The sequence below is a fragment of the Bos indicus x Bos taurus genome, chromosome 13 (assembly GCF_003369695.1).
Source record: "Bos indicus x Bos taurus breed Angus x Brahman F1 hybrid chromosome 13, Bos_hybrid_MaternalHap_v2.0, whole genome shotgun sequence".
NCBI lineage: Eukaryota > Metazoa > Chordata > Mammalia > Artiodactyla > Bovidae > Bos > Bos indicus x Bos taurus.
Window position 1 is genome coordinate 57,844,813 of NC_040088.1, and position 22,851 is coordinate 57,867,663.

The 22,851-nt window shown below is 38.7% G+C and overlaps 1 protein-coding gene across 8 annotated transcripts in view; it reads left to right on the forward strand.

Annotated features, from left to right (window-relative positions):
• ARHGAP21 (Rho GTPase activating protein 21) overlaps window positions 1-22,851 on the forward strand; it is a 130,103-nt gene that overhangs the window by 60,745 nt on the left and 46,507 nt on the right. The window lies entirely within an intron of this gene.

The following is a 22,851-nucleotide window of genomic DNA, read 5'->3' on the forward strand; positions in this document are numbered from 1 at the left end:
AAATAAGAATAATTGAAGGTTTGTAATTACCATTATTTCTCTTTTACTTGTTTTATGAGAAAAATTCTGGCTCAGCTTAGGTGTAGGGACACTTCCAAGATTCTAAAATTTGTATATCATTTTGTTGGATGCTTCAATAACTGTTGGATTTCTACTTCAGCATTACATTTTATATTCAAGCATGTTAATGGTAGGAAAAAAGATATCTAGGGATTCTGTAAACTTTCTCAGTAGTAAAAATTTGTATTTTGTGATTGCAGTCACTTCTAACTAAACAGCTCTATAGACTATGTTAGAGTTTTCTAATGAAGGATATTTTAGTGGCAAGAAATAGAACTCTCCCCATGCCTAAGCCACCTTGGGAAGATGTGTTAATTCTAAAAAACAAATAGGGCATCTCCAAATTCAAAGTTAAACAGCATCAGTTCAGTTCAGTCACTCAGTTGTGTCCGACTCTTTGCGACCCCATGAATCACAGCATACCAGGCCTCTCTGTCCATCACCAACTCCCAGAGCTCACTCAGACTCATGTCCATCGAGTCAGTGATGCCATCCAGCCATCTCATCCTCTGTTGTCCCCTTCTCCTCCTGCCCCCAATCCCTCCCAGCATCAGAGTCTTTTCCAATGAGTCAACTCTTTGCGTGAGGTGGCCAAAGTACTGGAGTTTCAGCTTTAGCATCATTCCTTCCAAAGAAATCCCAGGGCTGATCTCCTTCAGAATGCACTGGTTGGATATCCTTGCAGTCCAAGGGACTCTCAAGAGTCTTCTCCAACACCACAGTTCAAAAGCATCAATTCTTTGGTGCTCAGCTTTCTTCATAGTCCAACTCTTACATCCATACATGACCACTGGAAAAACCATAGCCTTGACTAGACAGACCTTTGTTGGCAAAATAATGTCTCTGCTTTTCAATATGCTATCTAGGTTGGACATAACTTTCCTTCCAAGGAGTAAATGTCTTTTAATTTCATGGCTGCAGTCACCATCTGCAGTGATTTTGGAGCCCCCAAAAATAAAGTCTGACACTGTTTCCAGTGTTTCTCCATCTATTTCCCATGAAGTGATGGGACCAGATGCCATGATCTTTGTTTTCTGAATGTTGAGCTTTAAGCCAACTTTTTCACTCTCCACTTTCACTTTCATCAAGAGGCTTTTTAGTTCCTCTTCACTCTCTGCCTTAGGATACCCAAATGTGCCAGACACCAGAAAAAGGACCTGGAAAGCAGCTAAAACCAGAGTATCAACAACAAAATCTTGAAGTATGATCTTCCAGAGGCCCAAACTCCACTATTTACAGGATGATTTAAATAATGTTTACAGATAGTTTTGATTATACATGATTGTCTCATGTGCTGACCGCTGTAGAAAGTACATGCTCACCATCTCCTTCCTTCCTTCCTCTCTTATCATAATAATTCCAAATTCCCCCAGAGAGAAATATAATTGGCCTAGTTCATCATTTAATGAACAGTACTCACTATGTTTAGAGAGCAAATGTTCTTCACTTTAATGAAGAGCTAAATTCTGAAGAGCTGAGAAAATTGAGTATATTTTATGCCATTGATTTCCATTAATAGATTGAAGACCTATTCCCTCAGGATAATAGAACACTAAAATATGGACCTTAAAATCGGTTAGAAGAAGAAATTCTTATTATGCGTAGATCTATGGTCTGTGGCATGGTGGTAGGGTGTCAAGATTGTGTTCTTGTTACTTTTGAAATGTAGAAATACTGAGTGGGGTTCACTCATCTCATATCATTGAAAAGGAGCATTATTAACTGAACCTCTTTGGATCCATTTTTAATTGTACTGAAATTTAAGTTTTTTGAGCTTTGAATTCCTCTGGTAGTTATATTAAATATAGCTTAGTAAATATACTAATATTTGGTATATTAGTTCTTTACCAATCGAGCTATCAGGGAAGTCCATATTAGCATATAGTAAATATACTAATAACTTGGTAAATATACTAATTACATACATTTATTAACATCTGGTGCTGTTCAGTTGAACATAAGTGTCTTAAGCTGTCTTGAAAATATTTTACAAAGTAGAATTGATGATAATGTTCATGGTGCTGATGGTGATGATGAAGGTGGTGATGGGGTGATGATAACGGTCGGGGTGGTGATGATGGCGGTGGTGATGGGGTGGAGTGGCAGCAACAGCAGCTAACTTACAATGTGCCAGTTACTGCACTAAGACTCTGTGTGGTCAACTCATTTAATCATCACAGCTTTCTGAGATGGATATTATCACCTCCATTGTTTAAAAAATTAATTTATTTTAATTGGAGGCTAATTACTTTACAGTATTGTGGTGGTTTTTGCCATACATTTACACCTCCATTTTTAAGATGAGGTAATAGGAGCACAACGTGTCTACATAGCAAGTGGTAGAACTGAACAGTCTGATTCTAGAGTTTTCTCTCAATTCCTACCCCAGCTTCTCAGAAAGCTGTTTACTCTCACATAATTCATTCTTGAAAATGTGTAATAAAGAGGGTTCTGGTCCCTTGAAAGTCAAGCAGTATTAAAAAAAAAAATCACTGATTCAACTTTCAGATAAAATTTGGTTAACATTGTATTAGCCTTTCAGACTTGTTCTTTAGCTTCTTCATTGTTTTTATAATTGAACATGTACTGTTGGCTTAAATCTGCTGGGCTTAAGGATAAAACATCATTACTTTAATGTCTGCAATTGGTTTTCATCTTTGATTCAGTTACATAATGACAGATAACACTTTTTTTTGTTTTGTGTGTGTGTGCATGAAATGATAAGAGCACTTACAGGTATTTGCCCAAGATAAATGAAACATGCCTGCAAAATACTTGTGCAGAATTGTTCATAGTTGGTTTTTCATATTAAATAAAACACTGGATTGAGCTGACCAAAATAGTACACAGCATATGAATGGGTGACTAAATTGTGGTATATCTGCTTGTGCACTACACGTGGCATCAGGGATCCATGTCGAAAACATTTCTTTTCTTGAGGTGAAATTCAACTAATATAAAGTTCACCATTTTAAAGTGAACAATTCAGTGACATTTAGCACAGAATTAAAAGGCGTGTGTACAATGTGTATCTGCCCCCTCTATCTAGTTCCAGAACATTCCATGAGCGCAAAAAGAAACCCATGTCTCCAGTAGGCAGTCATTCACTGTTCTCCCTTTGGCCTGGTCCTGGGCAACCACCAATCTGCTTTCTGTCCCCAAGGAACTTAACCTATTCAAAATATTTCATATAGGTGGAATCATACATGTGTAACCTTTTTCTTATGGCTTCTTCCACTTTAGTGTTAATGTTTGTGTCACATATATCACGGAGAAGGCAATGGCACCCCACTCTAGTACTCTTGCCTGGAAAATCCCATGGGTGGCGGAACCTGGTAGGCTGCCGGACACGGCTGAGCGAATTCCCATTCACTTTTCACTTTCATGCATTGGAGAAGGAAATGGCAACCCACTCCAGTGCTCTTGCCTGGAGAATCCCAGGGATGGGGGAGCCTGGTTGGCTTCCATCTATGGGATTGCAGAGTCGGACACGACTGAAGCGACTTAGCAGCAGCAGCAGCAGCACGTTCCTTTTTATGGATGAGCAATGGTATGTTGTTTGTACATACCACAGTTTGTTTATCCATTGATTTGAGCTGTTTCTGCCTTTGAAAGTGAAAGTGTTAGTTGCTCAGTCCTTTCCAACTCTTTGTGACCACATGGACTGTAGCCCACCAGGCTCCTCTATCCATAATTCTCCAGGCAAGAATACTGGAGTGGGTTGCCATTTTCTTACTCCAGGGGATCTTCCGAACCCAGGGACTGAACCCAGGTCTCCTACATCACAGGCAGATTCTTCAGTCTGAGTCACTAGGACCCCATGGACTGTAGCCGACCAGGTTCCTCTGTCCATAATTCTCCAGGCAAGAATACTGGAGTGGGTTGCCATTTCTTACTCCAGGACATCTTCCAGACTCAGGGACTGAACCCAGGTTTCCCATGTTGCAGGCAGATTCTATAGTCTGAGTCACTAGGAAGACGCCTTTAGATGGTTGTGATTAGTGCTTCGGACATGCATATACAAGTATTTGTTTACATTCCTCTTTTTAAATTCTTTGAGGTATATATGTAGGACTGGAATTGCTGGGTCATGTGGTAATTATTTGTTTAACATTTTGAGGATCTACTGAACTGTTTTTCATACCACCTGCACCATTTTTGCATTTCCATTGGCAATATATGATTTACATATATCTTCTCTCATTCTGTAGGTTGTCTTTTTATTTTCTTGATAATGTCCTTGGATGCACACAATTTTAACTTTTGGTGAAATCTCATTTATCTTCTTTGGTTTCTCATGCTTTTCCTATGAAGCTTTATTTTGATTAATGAAGAAGGCAAGCACAGGACAGTACACACTGTCTAATCCATTTATGTGAAGCTCTAGGAAAAACAGATCTCAACAAATCTGCGGGTGCCTGAATTGACTGGGAAGGGGCACAAGGGAAGTTTTGGCTTGATGGAAAGGTTCTAGATCTTGATTGTGGTGGTTGCATGGATGTGTACATTTACAAATGTAAAAAAAGCTTATGAACTGTTAAATGGGCACATTTTATGTTAAGTCATAAGAAAGTTGATTTAAAACAAAAAACGTATTCGATTCGGTTATTCAGTCTACTGTTGGTGGACATTTAGATTTGTTTCCAGCGTTCAGCTGTTTAAGCAGTACAACTGTGAGCCATCTTTTTACGTGTACTTTATGCATATATGTACTCATATCTGGTGGGTATGTATATCTAGGAATGAATGGCATTACTGAATCATAGGTATGCACATAGGTATGCACACATTTGGTAGGTATGACTAACACTATAGTCATTTCCAAAGTGATTATACCAGTTCACACATCCATCAGCAGGGTATGAGAATTCTAGTTGCTCCGTATCTTTACTAACACTTGACATTTGTCTTTAATTTTATTCATTTTAGTGAGTGTGTGGTGGTGTGGAATTTGGGTTAATTTAAAGTTTCTTGACATTGATGAAGTTGATTACTGTTTATTTGGTTATTAGCTATCAGTCCTTTTAAATAATTAATTTGTAGGAATCTTCAAATATTTTTGATGAAGACTTTCTTAGTTTTGTATTTAGCAGATATTCTGCTCTGACTTGCCTTTCAACTTCTTATTAGTAATTCTGATAAAGGGAAGTTCTTATTAGTAGTTCTGATAAAGGGAAGTTCTTAATTGTAATTTAGTCCAAATTATCAATCTTTTCTTTTATGATTAGGGCTTCCCTTATGGCTCAGATGGTAAAGAATCTGCCTGCAATACAGGAGACCCAAGTTCAATTCCTAGGTCAGGAAGATCCCAGATTATCAATCTTTTCTTTTATAAAGTTAATACTTTGAATGTTATTGTAGAAATTTTTTTTCTACTACAAAGTCATGAAGATATTTCCCATTATGGATATGAATCAGCCTGGCAATATTCAGTGAAAAATCTGTACTTTTTCTACTGCTCAGTAGTACCACCTGATCACACAGTGTCTCTATATGTTTTGGTTGGTTTCTGGACCTTATTCTATTCCAGGGATTGACATATGGCTCATTTCTGTACAGCTTCCAAACTAAGAATAGTTGTATATTTTTAAAAGGTTGTTTAAAAAAAGAATATGAGACAGAGACTGTATGAATCCTGCAAAGGCCAGAATATTTAGCATCTGGCCCTTTACAGAAGAGTTTGCCAAACTCTGTCCCATTCCATTGGTCACTTTCTTTGGAGCAAGACTGATCTTAATTACTACAGCTATATAATAAGGGTTGCTGTTAGATAGAATAAGTCTTCTAGTTTTGTTTTCAAGTTTGGATTGGCTATTTTTGTCCATTTGCAGTAACACACATGCACACAAGATATTATGGAAAAACCTGAATGAACTTTTTAGTCAACCTAATACAAATTCTTCTGGAATTTTGATTGGTTTTATATAATTTACACTAGTTGAATATTTGAAATATTGAATCTTTCAATCTATGAATGTGGTATATCTCTTCCATGAATGAATTTTGAATTTTTCTGCGTCTTTTTGGATAATCATTGGACTTTTTTTCTCCTTTAACCTCTTAAAATAGTGAATTACGGGCTTCCTTGGTGGCTCAGACGGTAAAGAATCCACCTGCAAAACAGGAGACCTGTTCGATCCCTGGGTCAGGAAGATCCCCTGGAGAAGGGAATGGCCACCCACTCCAGTATTCATGCCTGGAAAATCCCATGGACAGAGAAGCCTGGCAGGCTACAGTCCGTAGGGTCACAAAGAGTTGGACATGACTGAGCAACTAAGCATAGTGAACTATATTGATTTTTTTTAAATGTTAAATTGACTTTGCATTATAGAACTGAACCAAGATTGTTGCTAATGTATGATACTTTTTGTATATTACCAGATTTGGTTTTCTACTTTATTTAGAATTTCTGCATCTCTGTTCAAGGATAGCTTTCACATAAAGGTGGACTTGGTCTTTTTGATATTTGGTGTATCATTTGGGTTTCCTGAGAAGCAAACACCAAGACAGAAACAGTGGCAAAACATTATTAGACATGTCACAGGTTAATTGGGGGGAAATGCCCATAGAAAGGGGCAGCAAGGATGGGGAAGACTTAAAATCGGGATACAGGTCTGTCACCTGGGAAAGAAGAGAGAAAAGGAAGGATTTGGTCTGAAGGCAATTTTGGCATAGCTCTTAGAAGGCCTGTATTGGGCCAGAGAGGAGTCCCCAGGCCAACACTGGCCCTTAGGAGCATCCTGCTTTGCGGGGGTAGGACAGTGGCAAATGTGACCTTCCTGTGAACATGATGGTATTTTATTTCTATTTTTATGTTATATTTATATTATTTACTTATTTACTTATTTATGTATATCACTATATTATTATTTATAATATTTATGTATAGTAAATGCATAATAAATATAAGTATATAAATGGTTTTAAAATACATAAATATAAAATATATTATCTATAAATTTTAAGAGATTTATATATATAATTTGAAACTATGATGTGACAAACCTAGACAACGTATTAAAAAGCAGAGACATCACTTTGCCGACCAAGGTCCGTATAGTCAAAGCTATGGTTTTTCCAGTAGTCATGTATGGATGTGATAGTTGAACCATGGGGAAGGCTGAGCCCTGAAGACTGATGCTTTTGAATTGTGCTGCTGGAGAAGACTCTGGAGAGTCCCTTGGACAGCAAAGAGATCAAACCAGTCAATCCTAAAGGAAATAACCCTGAATACTTATTGGAAGGACTGTTGCTGAAGCTGAAGCGACCAATACTTTGGTCACCTGATGCAACTATCCGACTCTTTGGAAAAGACCCCGAGGCTGGGGAAGATGGAAGGCAAAAAGGAGAACGGGGCAGCAGAGGATGAGATGGTTAGATAGTATCACTGACTCAGTGGATATGAATTTGAGCAAACTCCGGGAGATAGTAAAGGACTGGGAAGCCTGGTGTGCTGCAGTCCATGGGGTCACAGAGTCGGACACAACTTAGCAACTGAACAACAACAACAACACAATATGCATTTTTTTAAAAAAGATTGAAAGAGCTTGTAACTTTTGGTTAAAGGGCGAATTTGATAGCTTTCCATACGTTCAATAGTTTTCAAGTGTTTGAAAGGATATTTTGGACAAGGCGGAGTAGATGCTGTTTCACAGCTAGTGATGATGCAGGTAGCCTCTTTCCCTGATTCTCTTTTGGAAAATCCCCACTTGTATTTTGGACACAGTTAATCTAACTGATTGTGGTAAACAAGTAGAGACTTTCTGCTTCCTCATATACCTGTTCCTGAGAGATAAAGACTAACACAGACCTGATACAGGAAAATAGAAAAATAAGAAGGGAGATTCTGTCTTATCAATAATTGGTCATCAGAAGGTTCAAAGTAAAATTTTCCTACATACTCAGACTAGTCATTATGTTCATTAAGAAAATGTTTTTATGTGTTACTTTGAGAACAGAGATCATGAAGGGGAGAAACTGCCATTGAGTTTTGAATTTTCATTGAAGTTTGAATTCATCGTTGACTTTTCAGTGCCTGCTAAGTGTATGGCGCATAGTAGGACCACACATACTTGTTGAGTAAATGGATTGAATGAAGGGGGCGCCGCTGCTTTCACATGCTCTATTCCCAAATGACTTTCCCCTAAACTGCAGAAGTTAGCACATTAGTATCTGACCTCAGCCGTTGAACTGTTGTCTCTTTTCCCAAAACTGTTCCTTTCTTTCTTTTTTTTTTTTTTTGAGGGTTCATTTCACTTTTTCCATTGGTTCTGTATTTTATTGCTGTTTTTTAAAAATATTTATTTGTTGGGCAGCCTCAGGTCTTAGTTGCAGCATGTAGGATCTTCACTGCACCATGCCAGATCTTTCATTGCATCAGGACTCTCTAGTTGTGGCAGGTGGGCCCTGTAGGTAGGGCACAGGCTTAGTTGGCCATGCCATGTGGGATCTTAGTTCCCCGACCAGGGATTGAACCCACATCCTCTGCATGGCAAAGCGAATTCTTAACCACTGGACCACCAGGAAAGTCCCTTTTGTTGCTGTTTGATATTTAATTGTAAAGACCGTAAGGAAATCAAACTAGTCAATCCTAAAGGAAATCAACCTGGACTATTACTGGAAGGACTGATACTAAAGCCGAAGCTCCAACACTTTGGCCACCTGATGTAAAGAGCAGACTCATTGGAAAATACCCTGATGCAGGGAAACTTGGAGGGCAGGAGGAGAAGGACAGAGGATGACATGGTTGGATATTATCACCGACTCAATGGATGTGAGTTTGGGCAAACTTTGGGAGACAGTGGAGGACAGGAGAGCCTGGCGTGCTGCAGACCATGAGGTGGCAGAGTCAGACACAACTTAGCGACTGAACAACAACATTTAATACAAGGAATATTGAATTGGTTCTTGTTAACAGAAATTCCTATTGCATGAAGGTTTCATAGCCTTCAGGATTTCATTTCTTGCCCCCTTGTGTGGTAGTTTCCTAAAAACAGGTGTTCTTTAGAAAAGTGAGATGGAGGGCACATGAAGTGAGGCTTTATGGGCAGGTCCCTCAGGACAGGCACGGCCTTCTCTGCTTCAGAAGATTATGCTGTCGAAAGCCTTTCCTTTCTATTTTTCTTTCTCCCATCAGTCCCCCTTTAACACAAAGTCTCAGTGACACTTTTTAAAACTAGGAATCTTATTTCATATAGTTGATAAGTGTATAAGCTGGAACACTAATAGCAAAAATACACTAATCCAGGACCTTAGTAGGAATTTGTAAAATAAACTGGTATACTGGTCAAGTTCGATGAGAGGGTTAAAAAAAAATTAACTTCATTTTAGAAGGTCCCGGGAAACCATTTTTACAGTAATCTAAAATGAAGGGAATTTGATGACATTACAAGTAGGCATTGTCAGAAATCCAATTTTTGGAGTAGATTTTAAGGCTTTGTAAGACATTGTATGAAGGTAGTTTGGCAGTCAAGATGATAAATGCAATTTTAAAATCTCTTTAATGGTTCTAAATCCTTTAGGAAATATGAAATCTAGGAGTTCAGAGAACTAATTGGAGATACTGAACAACAGAACTATAAAGGTGAAAGTCCAGGGAAGCACATGTTTGGAGTATTAATGTTCCAAACTGTCCTGGAAATCACTTCTCTAAAGAAAATATTGTTCCAGAGATTACCTGTAACTAGGTGATTCTGAGCTGTCTTTTCTTAGGTGCTGTGTAACTTAAGACCTTGATCACAGACACAGCCAAATAAGCCCATTTTTTTTTTCCAGTTAGTCTGTACTCAAAATATGATTCATAGATCCAGTTAATAATAAAAAGTGAATTCTTTTTTTTTTTTTTTTTGGCCATGCCATGTAGGATGCAGGATCTCAGTTTCCCAACCAGAGATAGAATCCGTGCCCCCTGCATTGGGAACATGAAGTCTTAACTACCAGACCCCCAGGGAAGTCCCCCAAAGCGAATTCTAATAATGATGCTTAAATTGCTTTCAAAGTTTTACCAGATAACTTCATCTCCGGTGTGGAACTGCAATAGAAATATTCTGTGTATGAATGCTAAATGCATTAAGTCTAGAAATATCCTTCCTGTTGTTTATTCATTCTCTTAGCTGATATTTGTTGAGTCATTGCCATGAGCCAGTCACTAAACTAATTGCTGGGAAGGGAGCAATATGGCCTCTAATCTCACTTCCTTTAGCTAGTGATTCAGATGTCACCTGCTAGAGAGGACTTCCCTGCCTGTTTCCTAAAAATAGCATTCCTGCCCCGCCTCTGCCTCTCCTTGCCTTCTCGCCCTGCTCATTTCTCTCCTTCACACCTTTCACCATCCCTCCTACTACTTTTTTCTCAGACGTTTTTCTGCCTCAGTTGGATTGTCGAGTGGAAAGATTATTATTTTTTAAATGTTAAAAATAATTGGTTTGTATGTATTTATGGCTACACAACATGTAGCATGTTAGTTCCCTGACCAGGAATTGGGACCTCGGAGCCCTAACCACTGGACTGCCAGGGAATTCCCAACTTTATTTTATTTTTAATCTTTTTTAGGTATTTCAGTTCAGTGAGCTTTTATTTATTTATTTATTTTGGTCACCTTGCCCTGCATGTGGGATCTTAGTTCCCTGGCCAGGAATCAAACCCACACCCTTTGCCTTGGAAACACAGAGTGTTAACCACTGGATCACCAGGAAAGTCCTCCCAATTTTATTTTGTCTATTACTTTTTTCTTTAAACCCAGAACAGTTCCTGGCCTATATACATTTGATAACTCTTTATATAGGATGATAGAAGATGAAGGTGTAAAACAATTACACAAGGGTAGGAAAAAAGAAGTCTGCACAACTGTGGCAGGGTCTGAGCACGGAGAGTCATCTAACCACCAGGGAAGGGTTTCTTAGATAGGGTGTGCTTTGTGCTGAATAGGATTTTATCAGGTCAAAGGAAAACCAGCATTTGAGAACAAATTTCGGAGGTATTTAGAGATTGTATATGCCCAACTTTGGTGGTAGGACTTGGGGGTAGAATGTATGTCACCAGTTAAAGATGAATTGTGATCTTTGCTTGGTTTTTCTGATATGAGTGAGTGGATGGATGGTGGTACCATTGATTGAGGGATACAGAAGGGAAACACACTGTCCTCCTTCCCCGGGGAAAAGAGTTTAGTTTGGGGTAAGTTAGAGCTTCTTGATGAGGGTGAACGAGGAGAGTGAAAAAGATGGTTTGCAACTCAACATTCAAAAATGAAGATCATGGCATCCAGTCCTGTCACTTCATGGGAAATATTTGGGCGAAAAGTGGAAACAGTGATGGATTTTCTTTTCTTGAGCTCCAAAATCACTGCAGATGGTGACTGCAGCCATGAAATTAAAAGATGCTTGCACCTTGGAAGGAAAGCTTTGACAAAGCTAGATAGCGTATTAAAAAGCAGAGACACCACTTTGCCGACAAAATTACATACAGTCAAAGCTATGGTTTTTCCAGTAGTCATATACAAATGTGAGAGTTGGACCATAAAGAAGGCTGAGTGCTGAAGAATTGATGCTTTTGAATTGTGGTACTGGAGGAGACTCTGGAGAGTCCCTTGGACTGCAAGGAGATTAAACCAGTCAATCCTAAAGGAAATCAACCCTGAATATTCATTGGAAGGACTGATGCTGAAGCTGAAGCTCCAATACTTTGGTCAACTGATGCAAAGAGCCAACTTACTGAAAAGACCCTAATGCTGGGAAAGACTGAGGACAGGAGGAGAAGGGGGCAACAGACGATGAGAAGGTTGAATGGCATCACTGACTCAGTGGACATGAGTTTGAGCAAACTCTGGGAGACAGTGAAGGAAAGAGAAGCCTGGTATGCTGAGGTCCATGGGGTTGCAAAGAGTCGGACACCACTTAGTGACTCTACGTCAACAACAACAACAACAACATTTCTAATGCCTGTAGAATGTTCAGTACCTAGTTGAAGTTTTGGAAGTGGAGCTCATAAGGAGAGGTGAGAGTTGCAGATAAATTTGGAAGTCATCATTATGTATGCTACAGTTAAGCAGTAGTCATAAATACAATCAGAGAGCATGATGACATCCAGCATAAAGGTAGACCCCTAGGGAAGGCAGCATCTTAGAGCTGGTCAGAGAAAGAAGAATCAGAAAGGAAATCTGATAATAAATTTTGGAAGGTATAAGGACAACCAGGAGGAGTTGCTGGCTTGCTAATTAAGAGATGATCATTTTAGGGGAGGGTGGATAACTTGTCATTCATCCTAGAAGATTCTTTAGGATGTAGACTAAAAACATACCGTTTGATCTGACCTGACTGACAAGTAGCAGCTTGGTAAAGTTACCGAGAACAGTTTCAGGGCAGTGGGCAGAGGGAATCAGACATGTCAGTGGGCTGTGATGTGAATTAGATCAGGGAATGGGTGGAAGGTGGGGGTGGGCATGCTGTCCCCCAAAGATTCTTGTCAGTGTCTGAGAAACTGGATTAGAAGTAAAGAAAGGAAGGTAGGTGTGAGTGTAGACTATTCTTTAAGAAGTAAGAACATGAAGGGATGAAGAATGAGAGATGGCAGGTATGTGGCAGAGTGGGGAGAAGTTCTGTGTTTTTTTTGTTTTTTGTTTTTTTACATTTGGAAAGCTTTTGTGTGTTATGAGATCTGTAGAGAAGAAAGAGATTGGTTTTACAGTTGAGAAGAGACCATTTGGGGAGCAAAGTCCTGAAGAATACTGGTAACTAAATCCTCACCTGAGACAGAACAAAGGGAAATAAGCGTGTTTTTGTTGTTCAGTCACTTAGTTGTGTCCGACTCTTTGCAACTCCATGGACTGTAGCTTGCCAGGCTCCTCTGTCCTTGGGATTTTCCAGGCAAGAATATTGGAGTGGGTTGCCATTTCCTTCTCCAGTGGATCCTCCCGACCCAGGGATTGAACCCTCATCTCCTGCATTGGCATTCGGGTTCTTTACCACTGAGCCACCAGGGTAACGGAGGTATGGGTAGGAAAAGACTTTTTAAAAGAAAAAAATGAGGCTACAGTAGTTGAGACAGAGTGGAGTAAGAGATACAGTTATCTAAACAGTGTGAGGAATCAAGATGGCAGAGCAAGTCCTTGAAGGTTATGAGAAGCTTGATATGGCAACCTCAAGGGAAAGGGAATTAAAATATTCAATACAAGCAAGAGACTCTAGTCAGTAGTGTCAAACGCTTAGCTCAACTGGGAAACTAAATCAGTGGGTTACACAGTTTTACTCAGTTGACATCGCACCAAGAACAAGAGCAGAGGGAGGGTCTGGTTGGAATTGTCCATAGCTGGACATTGGCAAGTGGAATGCTTTGGAAGGTCAAGGGGGAGAGGAAGTTGAGGTTGCTGGTGAGTTTGGTTGTAATACTGATCTGTGGGTAAATTTACGAGAAAGTGATTTCTCATAATCACTTTGGAGATTAAAGTACAGATCATGGGAGATTAAAATACTCTTTGGGAGACTGGATAGTCTTGAAGACTAGAGAGGACTAAGGGTTTCAAGAAAGATGGGCAGGTTTTATCAGTTACGTGTCGGGCAGTGGTATGGTCAGAGATGGAAAGATGGTTGCCTGTGGTCAGTGCACTGCGGCACATTTTTCTGGGTTTGCAGAGAACTTAAAATCCAGTACAACTGGAATAACAGGACTGTGAATCCACATGCGATACATACTTTGTGAAATTCCTGAAGCTTCAGAGAGAGAAAAAAACGATGTTGCAGAAACTTCAAATACTCCAGAAGACAGATCCCAGGACTGTTTTGTTCGTCGCAGAGTAAATCAGCTCCTGGCAAGTTGTCTGTTGTCCGAGCTCAGTAAATATTTGTTGAATGAATAACACCCTCCAGAGAATTTCTTGACTGGGAGATTTATAATGCCGGAAAATTATGGCTCTCAACTGACACCTAGTGGTGGTGTACTCAAATTACTAATAAGTGACAGCATTTTCTTTCTTATTTCAGAGAAATCGTACAGATCAGTGGCAGCAACAGTAATAGCTTTGTTCCTGAAACAAGTCTCTGAGTTGATTTTGGGCAGTCTTGCTATTGGCATTTACCAGGACTTTAATTTGAATCAGCAGTAATATTTACAGAACGTCCACTGTATGCCAGACACTGTTCTGTGTGCCAGAGATTTTCATGCGGTGTATATTCTCTTGTATATAGGACCTCACTGAATTTGAATACATAGGTAGAGTGTTCCACTTGGAGTTGAAAACTTGTTCCAGAACTTAATTTTAGGTTTTGTGTGTGTGTGTGTGTGTGTGATTTTACATGTGAGACCTTTCTAAACTTGTTTCATAGCTTTTGGTGCTGACGTTCCTATGTCATGAAATACTTTTCATTAATGTTAGGTAGGCTTTCAGGGAGATTGAGGTAAGGAAGTCTCGGGGTTGTTGTCAGTTTATATGATACACGTTGTGCAAGATAACTATATAGCATGGAGAACTGTGAACAGATTTTATCTTTCCTTCATTGCTGTTCAGTCACTAAATCATGTCCGACTCTTCGTGACCCCCGTGAACTGCAGAACACCTGGCTTCCCTGTCCTTCACTGTCTCCCGGGCCTTGCTCAAACTCATGTCCATTGAGTCAGTGATGCCATCCAACCATCTCATCCTCTGTCACCCCCTTCTCCTCCTGCCCTCAATCTTTCCCAGCATCAGAATCTTTTCCAGTGAGTGGGCTCTTTGCATCAGGTGGCCAATGAATTGTAGCTTCAGCTTCAGCATCAGTCCTTCCAATGAATATTCAGGGTTTTTCCTTTAGGATTGACTGGTTTGATCTCCTTGTTGTCCAAGGGACTCTCAAGAGTCTTCTCCAGCACCAGAGTTTGAAAGCATCAATTCTTCGGTGCTCAGTTTTCTTCACAGTCCAACTCTCACATCTGTATATGACTACTGAAAAAACCATAGTTTTAACTATATGGATCTTTGTTGACAAAGTGATGTCTGTGCTTTTTAATATGTGGTCTAGATTTCTCATAGCTTTGCTTCCAAGGAGCAGGAGGTAAAGTTCTGATATGTTAGTAATCATGCTGACATATTTAAAGTATTTATGGATGAATTGACATGATACCTAGGATTTGCACTAAAATACTTTAGGAAGAAAATTTGAGTGTAAATGAAACAAGATGACAGATTTTTGAATAACTATTTAAATTATGTTCATGGCCAGAGGTTATTCTACTGTTTTTCTCTACTTCTGTAAATTCTGGACATTTTCCACACTAAAAAGTAAACAAAAAAATTAGACTGGTGTGGGTAGAAAGAAAGTTTGTTATGATTAAGTTAGAACATGATCTGTATTTTAATATTTAGCAGATTTTCTTGCTTTGCTTTGTTCCATTTGATGTTATTTGAAGATGAGGTTGAATCGCAAGTATGTGTTTGCTTATAATGGATGCAATGTGAGAGGCCTGACAGGTGACTTTATACTGACATTGTCTAGAGACTATTGGAATTTGGACTTTAAAGCTCATAAGATTTGTTGGACAACAGATTGGAGGCCTGGGAGATATAATTTAAAGTACTAGCCATCACTGTGGAAATGAGAGTTGTCTGAAGTGGAAGTTTGGAAACACCTCGATTTAGAAAGCTGGAATGCGATTTTTTTTCTCTCTCAGTGCTTCTGCCTTTACAGGGAAGAGAAGAGAAGAGGACCCAGTAATCTGCCATGACAGCCTTCTTAAATTGGATTCTACTTAATTTTCATATAGGATGTATATTCATCATTGATACATGTGGATTTTTGATGCTAAACAGTCTCTTAGGCTCTAAAAGTGTTTTGTATGCCATTAGCAAACCAGACCCCTAAAATGAAAACTAGAAGCCTGTTTTCTTCTTTTTTTAGAAGTCTGTTCTCAATAATTTAAAAGGAGCTATAAAATATTTCAGGCAAACAGAAAAATAAAGGGGAAATGTAACTTCCAAATGCTTACTACCTATGTCATCCTAATATTTCAACACCACCTCATTCCTCTCTTTCTCTAAGACATAAATTATTATAAATATGACTAAGGCCTTTCTATACAGTTTCTTTTCTGTTCTCTTCCCCCCAGATGTAATTACTAGCTTGAATTTTGCATTTATCACTTCTGCCTTAGTAGAGCCATATTCCTAAACTCCGGCTTGGTAAGTGCTTCCCCACGCCCTGGGTTTGTTTTTTTTTCGTCTGTAGCAATCTGCAGCCCAGCAAAGAGAAGCAAAGATCGTTTTTCATTATTCAAATTTAACTTTGATATATCTGTCTCAGTCTACATTGTGGTTTCAATTATTAGGGGTCTGAAAAATAGATTTTAATTTCAATGAGCTATTTAATTGATTTTCTTTAAATAACTAATGCCTGGAGCCTTAGCATTCCATTATGTGACCTCTTTAGCTTTCTGCCTTTGTGGAGAGCACATGCCTTCTAAGGCTTATCTAACTTTCATATTAAGCCCAGTTTAATTTCAACAGCCTTTTCTTGTGTAGAGATAGAGCATTTCTTTGTTGTTGTCTCTCTCTCTTTTTTTTAATAGCAAAGAAATCGATAAAAAAAACTTAAATCTGTCATTATGAAAACAGATTTGTTTTCATTAAAAAAGTTGTTTGATAGCATGTTTATGAACTGTCAGAGAGAAGAATTTAAAAAAAATCTCAATCTGAGTAATTGCCATTGTTTCCTGCTGCTTTGCTTTTGGTTGAAATGTAAGATGGTATTTCTTTGTTTAAAGAATTTTTTTTATTTTAACTGCTGAGAAATACATTTCTCTTGTCCCTGTAGGGCACAGAGAACTATAGGATTCCCTGATCTATCCCTCTGTGTGTCTTCATTATAGGCCCTTGTTTGTAACTAGTATAGTTCAAAATCTGTTGCTTTGGAAAATAATCGGTTTGCTTTAGTCTGCTTGCTCTGTGGACTTCATATTTCAAATTTTGAAACAATTTAAATCCAGTTGTTTTAGGTTTTAGCATTCTCCAGAGAAGAGGGTCATAGAGCTTCTGGCTTTTAGACACCCATCTCTTTAGTACACTGGGCTTCCTATATGCCTCAGTGGTAAAGAATCCTCCTGTCAATGCCGGAGATGCTGAAGTCATGGATTCGATCCTGGGGTCGGGAAGATCCCCTGGAGAAGGAAATGGCAACCCACTCCAGTATCCTTGCCTGGAGAATTCCATGGACAGAGGAACCTGGAGGGCTACAGTCCTTGGGGTCCCAAAGAGTCACACGTGACTGAACGACTGAGCACCCACACACTCTTTAAGACAGATTTGTAGTTTGTGTCAGTTATTGGAAATGTTTTAGTGCAGTCTCTCTTCTTTTTTCCGTTGTTCTTTGGTTTCTGCTCTTCAGCTTCCCTCTAATATGACGGTTAAGTTTGTATCGTTCCTCTCTAGACCAGTATTTAATCATGCGTGGCAGTGCTCTGTCCCTGGCTTCATTCACCTCTGCTTTCTACGTAAACCTAAAGGTTTATCATCAGACTCAGCATAGTAGTAACATTCCTTAAAAACCTACTTGTATGAAGTATATTCCTTATAAACCTACTTTATATTCATTATATAAATATGTTAATGAATTCTCTCTTCTAATCCTTACAACAACCTTGCCAGGTGAAAATAAATAGATGATCATCATTCTCATTTTTCCCATGAGTTAACTGGAGCACCAATAAATCATTTGTTTAAAACCCCTTGAGGATGGGATTGCCAGATAAAATATAGGATGCTGAATTATATTTGAATTTCTGATAGACAATAATTTTTGCAAAATCCAGTAACCCTTCTTGGAAAGTACGTGGTAGAGCTGGGATTTTAAACCCTGTAATCCGGTCATAGGTCTCAAGCTGTTGACTGCTACATTATACTGGATGTGGAGAGTAAAAACCATGCCCACCTGGATGCTCATTCAGTGTTTGGATGGCAGCTACTACCTATTCATTATTGTTTAGTTGTCCACCCCCCCCCCCCCAACTAATTATATTTACTGAAATGTAAAAGTATTTGCATTCTTTCTGATTTCAAAGTGTCGCTTTCACCTTCAAGTAAATACATATATGCTTTTTACATCTTCTTATCTAAGTCTTTACTAATTGTATGTTAAGTGGCAAAATAGAATAAAATCGGACTTTTCTGGAGTACATGCTCATTTTAGCCATTCTTATTCACCATAAGATTACCACCATCTTCTTCCTTTTCTCAAAGACAGAAAGATTTAGTTACATGTGTGTGCTAAAAAGACACATTTCCCTTTTCTTCTGATAAGGAAATGAGGCTTGAATAAAGTCTTTAGAAAACTAAGAAATTATAAAATACACATGCAGAATTGAAAGAGACATTTTACTGAGAATTGCCAAGGAAGCCACTAACTCCGCTAAATGATCCTACAGGGAAGTAAGGGGTAAATTTTCCTGATGAATTGCCACAGGGTTAGACTTTTAGTTTTGCATATCTAGAAACTGATTGTAAAAAACCAAAGGCATAAGAGATTGAATAACACAGACTTTAAATTTGATGCTTGTGATTTCCAGTTCTAGTGGAATTGCAGAGAGCATATATTAAAAAGAAGACACTCTTAAAATTAATGAACTATGTCTTTAACATAAGACTTAAAGTCAAGGCATATAGAAATTGAAGAGAGGGATATTTCTTATTAAACCTGTCTGTAATTAATGGATGCCTCTGGGAAATTTTTCTATTGTCCAGAAGAAACTGGATAACATCTGTAGTAGTAATAGCAAGTCAGAATTCTGTAGAGAGTCTAGAAAGGAAAGTGAACAAGAAGGATCAGAGTACAACTCTTAGCAGTTAAAATAGTGTTTGCTATAAGACTGGCCCTTCTTTTAGTGTACTCCATCTTCATATATTTTCAGGCATAGTATATTGAAAAATTGGTCAATTTGTGGCAAAGTCTCTCTGAATTTATAGTGGTAGTCATTGCCAAGTTACTGTTTCCTTAATAGAAATTAAAACCAAATTATTTGAACCGCATCTATTCTGTGTAAGTGAAAGTTCCTATAGGAACTTTCAGAAGTCACTATATTGCTATATAGTCAGCTTTTTACTATTTTGTAGAAGTCATTAATAGTCATTTATATTTTTGTGTTTCTTAAATGTAGGTATGATATAATCACCTTTGGGACATGGTGGACTGCAAGTCATTAATAAAAAGAAAAATGTGTCCTTTCTTTTATTATATAAATCTTTCCTTGAAACAATGACTTGATACAGCAAAACTTATTAAACCTTCAAATCTCTAGCCAAGAAAAAAGTAAATGGTTTTCTTTAAACGCCCACTGCTGTGAATGTTGAGTTGGCTACATAAAGACCTAGCCTGATTACCAACTTGTTTGGAATTAAGTGTTTGCATTTTAAGTGAGTTAAATTGAAAAGAATTTTTTTTTTCCCTTTCAAACTAGTTGTAAGCGAAAGCTTGATGTAAGATTTAAATAAGAAGTTTGTTCATTTATTGAGCAATGATTTATCGAATGTCCATTCTGTGCCAGGCATTGTTAGGTCTATGAGCATCAGTGAACGTGGCAAAAATCCCTGCTCTTCATTTTAGTTGAAGAGACAAACAAGCAACATGTAAACAAATAAATATGTAATTGTAAGTAGTGGATGACCAGTTCTGTGAAGTAAAAGCTTGGCACAGACAGAAAAATTTTCCAGACTTTGTATTATAATTTTCAGAGCACAGCAAATGCCCTGTCTGTCTGTATTCCACAATAATGTGTGTCTGAGTATGTGGCTATCTAGGTTTATTTTTTTCCCTCAAATCATTTGAAAATTATGTTGCAGATATCCTTCTCATTATAATAATGGAAATGTAACAATATAATAATAAAATATGATAATTGATGATTACTAATACTTCATCCCTAAGTATTTCAACAAACATCTCTTCAGAATGAGGACATTCTTCCTTATCAGTTCAGTTCAGTTGCTCAGTCGTGTCCGACTCTTTGCGACCCCATGAATCGCAGCACATCAGGCCTCCCTGTCCGTCACCAACTCCCGGAGTTCACTCAAACTCATGTCCTTCGAGTTGGTGATGCCATCCAGCCATCTCATCCTCTGTCCTCCCCTTCTGCTCCTGCCTTCAATCTTTCCCAGCATCGCGGTCTTTTCAAATGAGTTAGTTCTTCTCATCAGGTGGCCAAAGTATTGGAGTTTCAGCTTCAGCATCAGTCCTTCCAGTGAACACTCAGGACTGATCTCCTTTAGGATGGACTGGTTGGATCTCCTTGTAGTCCAAGGGATTCTCAAGAGTCTTCTCCAACACCACAGTTCAAAAGCATCAATTCTTCGGCGCTCAGCTTTCTTTATAGTCCAACTCTCATATCCACGCATGACTACTGGAAAAACCATAGCCTTGACTAGATAGACCTTTGTTGGCAAAGTAATGTCTCTGCTTTTTAATATGCTATCTGCTGCTGCTGCTGCTGCTAAGTCGCTTCAGTTGTGTCTAACTGTGTGCGAACCCATAGACAGCAGCCCACCAGGCTCCCCCGTCCCTGGGATTCTCCAGGCAAGAATACTGGAGTGGGCTGCCATTTCCTTCTCCAATGCATGAAAGTGAAAAGTGAAAGTGAAGTTGCTCAGTCGTGTCTGACTCTTAGCGACCCCATGGACTGCAGCCCACCAGGCTTCTCCATCCATGGGATTTTCCAGGCAAGAGTACTGGAGTGGGTTGCCATTGCCTTCTCCGAATATGCTATCTAGGTTGGTCATAACTGTTCTTCCAGGGAGCAAGTGTCTTTTAATTTCATGGCTGCAATCACCATCTGCAGTGAGTTTGGATCCCCCAAAAATAAATATAAAAAAATTATTTTATTTATAAAAATAAAGTCATTGTTTCCACTGTTTTCCATCTATTTGCCATGAAATGATGGGACTAGATACCGTGATCTTAGTTTTCTTAATTTTGAGTTTTAAATCAACTTTTACTCTGCTCTTTCACTTTCAATATGAGGCTCTTTAGTTCTTCTTCGCTTTCTGCCATAAGGGTGTGTCATCTGTATATCTGAGGTTATTGACATTTCTCCCGGCAATCTTGATTCTAGCTGTTGCTTCATCCAGCCCAGCATTTGTCATGATGTACCCTGCATATAAGTTAAATAAGCAGGGTGACAATATATAGCGTACTCCTTTCCCTATTTGGAACCAGTCTGTTGTTCCATGTCCAGTTCTAATTGTTGTTTTCTGAACTGCATACAGATTCCTCAAGAGGCAGGTTAGGTGGTCTGGTATTCCCATCTCTTTAAGAATTTTCCAGAGTTTGTTGTGGTCCACACAGTCAAAGGCTTTGGCGTAGTCAACAAAGCAGAAGTAGATGTTTTTCTGGAATTCTCTTACGTTTTCGATGATCCAACGGATGTTGGCAATTTGATCTCTGGTTCCTCTGCCTTTTCTAAATCCAGCTTGAACATCTGGAGGTTCACAACTCATATACTGTTGAAGTCTGGCTTGGAGAATTTTGAGCATTACTTTATTAGTGTGTGAAATGAGTGCAATTGTGCAGTAGTTTGAGCATTCTTTGGCATTGCCTTTCTTTGGGATTAAAATGAAAACTGACCTTTTCCAGTCCTGTGGCCACTCCAGATTTACTGGCATATTGAGTGCAGCACTTTCACACCATCATCTTTTAGGATTTGAAATAGCTCAACTGGAATTCCATCACCTCCACTAGCATCATAATGATGCTTCCTAAGGCCCACTTGACTTTGCATTCCAGGATGTCCAGCTCTAGGTTGGTAATCACACCATCGTGATTATCTGGGTCATGAAGATCTTTTTTGTACAGTTCTTCTATGTATTCTTGCCACCTTTTCTTAATATCTTCTGCTTCTGTTAGGTCCGTACCATTTCTGACCTTTATTGTGCCCATCTTTGCATGAAATGTTCCCTTGGTATCTCTAATTTTCTTGATGAGATCGCTAGTGTTTCCCATTCTATTGTTTTCCTCTCTTTCTTTGCATTAATCTCTGAGGAAGGCTTTTTTATCTCTCTTTGATAGTCTTTGGAACTCTACATTCAAATGGGTGTATCTTTCCTTTTCTCCTTTGCTTTACTCTTCTCTTCTTTTCACAGCTATTTGTCAGGCCTCCTCAGACAACCATTTTGCCTTTTTATATTTCTTTTCCTTGGGGCTGGTCTTGATCCCTGCATCCTGTACAATGGATAAAAATTCATATAAAAAGGTTTAATTTGACAACAATTATGGATTCTTTATATTTGACACTCAATCAAATTCTGCTCAGCGTTGCAGTCTAACAAAGTCTAACAAAATGGATTAAATTTACCCCATACATGTATATGTATTATTTTCTCAGTTACATTCTTTTTAAAGAGTCAGGGCTCTGTGTTCTGTTTCAGTTTCTGATTCAGTAGATCTGAACACACTTCCTGGGTTTGTCAATACTGCCGGTCTGGGGACCACACTGAGTACCTACCTGTTTGTCCTCTCTCAGTACTTACCTTCATACTCTAAATGTTACCACTTACTTTAAATGTTCTCTCATCCATGACTCCTTTTTTTTCACTTCTGTGTATTGAAACTGTCAGTTTTTCTCAAATGTTAGTGTGTAGGTGAATCACCAGGGAAAATTGTTGACAAAGCAGATTTCTGATTGGACTCCAAACATTGATTTTTAGCAAGTCCCTGAGCTGGTCTGTGGATAGCAGTTGGTGAAGTCCTGACTTTGCCATTTGATCACCTGCTCCTCATCACCATGACTGTCTGTTGTATTTGTCTCTGTTTTTTAATGCTGTAGTATCAATCTTCATTCATATGTCTG